At 38.9% G+C, this 5,741-nt stretch overlaps 1 non-coding gene across 1 annotated transcript; it reads left to right on the plus strand.

Moving 5' to 3' along the window:
- Positions 1-248: 248 nt before the first annotated feature.
- Positions 249-320, plus strand: TRNAC-ACA. Its single transcript has one exon. It is a non-coding gene; the product is annotated as a tRNA-Cys (tRNA).
- Positions 321-5,741: the final 5,421 nt, after the last annotated feature.

Raw genomic sequence — 5,741 nt, forward strand, 5'->3', positions numbered from 1 at the left:
ATGTATGGAAGTGTGAAAGTCCCTGGGTAGGGAATGCAGAAAGATTACAAAGATAAAATTTCAAGAGCCTTCTCAGCCGAATGTTCTTTGATGTCCAAGGAATTTATAATGCTGGGATAACTTTGTCAACTGATAAATCTCTTTCTGAAAATGCTGAAAGGTGCAAAAGATGCTTTCTTTCCAGTTTTTGCAGCCAGGCCTCAGTTTCTTCTGGCAGGTACATCTTTGACTAGGGGTTATTCAGTCCTTCCCTGGTGGCTGAGATGGTAAAGCGTCTGCCTACAATGCAGGAGACCCAGGTTTGATCCCTGGGTCGGGAACATCCTCTGGAGAAGGAAATGGCAACCCACTCTTGCCTGGAAAATCCCATGGAAGGAGGAGCATGGTAGGCTATAGTCCGTGGGGTCGCAAAGAGTTGGACCTGACTGAGCAACTTCATTTTCACTATTCAGTCCTCAGGGCCAGTGCTTCCTCTCCACATGCCAGTTGGTGCCAACTCTTGTGTGGACGCATATGAAAGCCATGCTTGATGTTGATCCACAAAAAAACCTCACAGGGGCTACTGGCCCTACACCTGGAAAATGATTATCAGGCTGAGATTGACTCCAGACAGAAAGATAGTTCTGTTTAATTTGAAGGCTTTCTAAATGGTGCTCAGGGAACGATAGACGGCTAATGGAGAAAGTGAATTTATTAATTTTTAATTTTCTTAAGCTGTGGCTCCTTATTAAGAACTCCCTTATGTAAAGTATGCTGGGATTGTTTGGAGATAGCAAAGCATCCTTGCACTGATGATCTTTGCACATTAAATGCTCCTGGTGCTGGGGCTTTATTGCAAATCCATGCTATCCAAACTCAGCAGCAAGAGGTCTCTCAAATTATCCACAACCCTTATTCTTCTGATCTTAGCCCTGCTGCTTAAACACTGGTCTCCTCAAAAGACCCCACTCCTCACTTCCTAGTTCCTTAAAGATATATTTAGTAAATACCCATCATAAGCTAGGTATTGTGATAAAAAGGACCCAAATGGGTAGTACACAGTCCCAAGATATACTTCAAATAATCTGCATATTTACAACTTTTCCCTCAGTTCTGCTAAAAATATATCCTGGAAGCCTCCTCTTCAATTAAACAAAAGAAATAATGTATGCTCCTTTTGGGGCAATTTTTAAAATTACACATATGAATTATGACAGAGTCCTTAATACAAATGTGTCAGACTCTGTCCTAGGTCTTTCAGATACCACAAGGGTGAAGAGAGGTCAAGTCCCTATTTTTTAAAGATTAAATTTCAATTATAGATATATTTTATTTTAAAAATATAGCTGAATAAGGTGATTCTAGAGAATAATAATAGTGTTATCAAGAAACTAAGTTCTATCATGAGAGAAAGAGAAAAAAAAACAACATGTGTGTGCGTGTTTAGTGTTCCTTCACATCTGGTTATCAGGAAAAACCGTATTTGAAGAGTTGACACTTGAGCAAAGTTATAAAGACCAAGCCATACAGCTATTTTGGAACTGAATATTCTGGAGAGTTAAATCAGTGGGTGCAAAGGTCTTAGGCTTAGCATATTCTAGCGAACAAAATGAAAGCCTAAGCATAAGAGTCAAAGCATAAGAGTGAGGTAGGAGAAGAGATAGGAGAGGAAAAGGGACAGAAAATGAGGGCAGAGATCTTTGAGGATTCTGTCAGGAGTTTGGATTTTATTCCAAAGCTGTGAGAAGGCAATGGAGGGTGTTGTGAAGATAATAACATTATTAAATTTTAATTTCAAATATTATTCTTAATTTACAAAGAAGTGTGGGTGTGTTGTTGTTGTAGTTCAGCCACTAAGTCATGTCTGACTCCTTGAGACACTGTGGACTGCAGCACGCCAGGCTCCTCTGTCCTCCCCTGTCTCCCAGGGTTTATTCAAATTCATGTCCATTGAGTTGGTGATGTTATCCAACCATCTCATCCTCTGTCACCCCCTTCCCCTTTTATCTTCAATCTTTCCCATCATCAGGGTCTTTTCCAATGAGTTGGCTCTTTGCATGAGGTGGCCAAAGTATTGGAGCTTCAGAGTCAGTTATTCCAATGAATATTCAGGACTGATTTCCTCTAGGATTGACTGGTTTGATTTCCTCACAGTCCAAGGGACTCTCAAGAGTCTTCTCCAACACCACAATTTGTAAGCCTCAATTCTTTGGTGCTCAGCCTTCTTTATGATCCAACACTCACATCCGTACATAACTACTGGAAAAACCATGGCTTTGACTATAAGCACCTTTGTCAGCAAAGTGATGTCTCTGCTTTTTAATACACTTTCTAGGTTTGTTATAGCTTTTGTTCCATGGAGCAAGTGTCTTTTAATTTTGTGGCAGCAATAACCATCACAAGATTTTGGAGCCCAAGAAAATAAAATCTGTGATTGCTTCCATATTTTCCCTTCTATTTGCCATGAAATTGTGGGACTGGATGCTGTGATTGTTGCTTTTTGAATACTGTGTTTCAAGCATGCTTTTTCACTTTCTTCTTTCACCATCAAGAGGTTCTTCAGTTCCTCTTCACTTTCTGCCATTAGAGTGGTATCATCTTCATATCTGAGGTTTCTGATATTTCTCCTGACAGTCTTGATTGCAGCTTATGAGTCATCCAGCCTGGCATTTTGTATGATGTACTCTGCATAGAAGTTAAAGAAGCTGGGGGACAATATACAGCCTTGTCGTACTGCTTTCCCAATTTTGACCAGTCAGCTGTTTCCTGTCTAGTTCTAACTGTTGCTTCTTGAACTGCATACATGTTTCTCAGGATACAGATAAGGTGATCTGGTATTGCCATCTCTTTAAGAATCTCCCCCAGTTTGTCATGATTCACACAAAGTCTTTAGTATAGTCAATGAAGCAGAAGTAAATTTCTTTTTTTTTAATTCCCTTGCTTTCTCCATGATTCAACAAATGTTGGCAATTAGAGCTTTGGTTTCTCTGCCTTTTCTAAACCTAGCTTGTACATTTGGAAGTTCTTGGTTCACATACTGTTGAAGCTGGAAGAATTTTGAGCATAACACTGCTAGCATGTGAAATGTACAACAGCACAACTGAACTGTTGTTTGAACATTCTTTGGGATTCGAATGCAAACTGACCTTTTCCAGTTGGGTTATTATCAGCAAAATGGGGAACAGAGAACCAATTTCCATGAGATCACTGGAATTAGTCTGTGAAACAAATAATTATAATATGGTCCAGCATGTTATAAATGAAGGCAGAGAGGTTCAAGATGTGTATTGGGTGTAGGACTAATGAGAATTGCTGATACATTCAATGGAGGAGATGAAAGATAGAAAGAATGACTCTTAGGATGTTCGCTTGTATCCCTCTATGTTGATACCATATACTGAGATGTGAAAGACTGCGGGAGAAACACATTTGATAGTGATGAAATATGTAGTTTTTCTCTGGGGGCTATAATTCTGAGATGCTTATTAATTATCTAAGAGGAGGTGTCAAGTAATCAGTAAGTTGATGTTTGGAGCTCATTCAAGTGGTCAGAAATAGAAATTATAAATTTGAGCTTCATCATTATACAAACAGTACTTGGCTGAATGAGATCAGCCAAAGAGGAACAGAGAATGTATTGACAAAAGAAGTGATACAATAGAGGACAAACATATTTAGAGATTGAACAGGGGAGGAAGAGCCAGCCCGAAATAGAGAATTGGAAATGGCCTGAGGGAAGAAACCAGTGTCATTAAATTCAATAGAAGAAAATACAGACAGTCCCTAATCTTTGATCTTGTTGTTTTCTCAACCCCTCAACAAGTCTTTCCTTTCATACTGTACCAAGGTTTCTTGCCCTCAGCACTGCGGTCCTTTGGGCTGCATAATTCTTTGTCGTGTAGAGCTCTCCTATGCTCTGTAAGATGACTAGCAGCATCTTTGGCCTCTAGCCACTAGATACTAGTAGCAGGCACTCCTCTCCCCATTGTGACAACTAAATATACCTCCAGATATTGTCAAACGTCCCCTGGCGGGAAAATTGCCTCCTTGAAACCTACTGTTCTGTGCTACTTACTTTCATTATCCCCGCCCTCTGATTCCTAAATTCTATAATTTGGTTTCCATATCATTAGTCAATAGTTCTCTTTCTGTGAAATTTTCTTTAACCAAATGCAATGACTATTTGGCTTATCTTTATCATTTTTGTTTCCCACCCAATTCTGAAAATCTCTCTTCAAACTACCTTACATTGGCTTCCGAGATATTCTATCTTCTGTTATTTCATCCCACTTCTAAAATTACTGCCATTTTCAAATCTCTTCTCTTTCCGTACTTACCATGTAAAGCTCTATAAACCTGATCTTAACCACATCTATTTCTATTATTTCCTCACTTAATCCTCACAACTTCCATTTTGACCTCTCTGTAAATAGGAATCAAATGTTTATAGAACCTTAGGCTCTCTTCTAGGCTAAGAATTATATTTATTCCTGTCTTCTTTTTCCTTATGTTTATAAATTTCTCTGGAACTTGAAAGTTCAAACTCAGAAACTGATCATTTTTCTCAGCCATACATGATATTCCAACGTAGTTATTTATGTTAATGATACCACAACATTCCCAATAGTTTAGTGTCAGAGTGCTAGTATAATCTTTGATCCTATCTCTGTATCATTCTTAACCATTGTCTTGTACTGGCCTAATTCCTTCATCTACACAGTCATTGCCCAAATTTAATCATTCATTCATTTGCCTGGAATATTCCTCTGGCTGATTTTATGATCTCCTGGCCTACAATTTATTTCTCTTCTAATTAGCCCTCGACACTGCTTTTCTACTTATTTCCCTAAAACAAATACATAAAGATGATGCCATGACATCCCTCCACTCCATCAATTATATCTCATATTACACAAATATATTTCTAACTTGTTTAGGCTACCATCAGGTCCTCTTTTATCAGGTCCTAAACTGTCTTCCCAAACTGAGTTTCCTTTGCACAAATCAAACGTGACACAGACATGTCCCTCCCATATAACTCACATTTTTTTTTTTTTTTACCTTTTTGAATTGCTTATGATTCTCGTGCATGGAACAACAGACTGGTTCCAAATAGGAAAAGGAGTACATTAAGACTGTATATTGTCACCCTGCTTATTTAACTTATATGCAGAGTACATCACGAGAAACCCTGGGCTGGAGGAAGCACAAGCTGGAATCAAGATTGGCAGGAGAAATATCAATAACCTCAGATATGCAGATGACACCAAACTTATGGCAGAAAGTGAAGAGGAACTAAAAAGCCTCTTGATGAAAGTGAAAGAGTGTGAAAAAGTTGGCTTAAAGCTTAACATTCAAAAAACTAAGATCATGGCATCTGGTCCCATCATTTCTTGGCAAATAGATGGGGAAACAGTGGTGGACTTTATTTTTTGGGGCTCCAAAATCACTGCAGATGGTGATTGCAGCCATGAAATTAAAAGACGCTTACTCCTTGGAAGGGAAAGTTATGACCAACCTTGACAGCATATTAAAAAGCAGACATTACTTTGTCAACAAAGGTCCATCTAGTCAAAGCTATGGTTTTTCCAGTGGTCATGTATGGATGTGAGAGTTGAACTATAAAGAAAGCTGAGCGCCGAGGAATTGATACTTTTGAACTGTGGTGTTGGAGAAGACTCTTGAGAGTCCCTTGGACTGCAAGGAGATCCAACCAGTCCATCCTAAAGGAGATCAGTCCTGGGTGTTCATTGGAAGGACTG

Source organism: Cervus elaphus, chromosome 15 (assembly GCF_910594005.1).
Source record: "Cervus elaphus chromosome 15, mCerEla1.1, whole genome shotgun sequence".
NCBI lineage: Eukaryota > Metazoa > Chordata > Mammalia > Artiodactyla > Cervidae > Cervus > Cervus elaphus.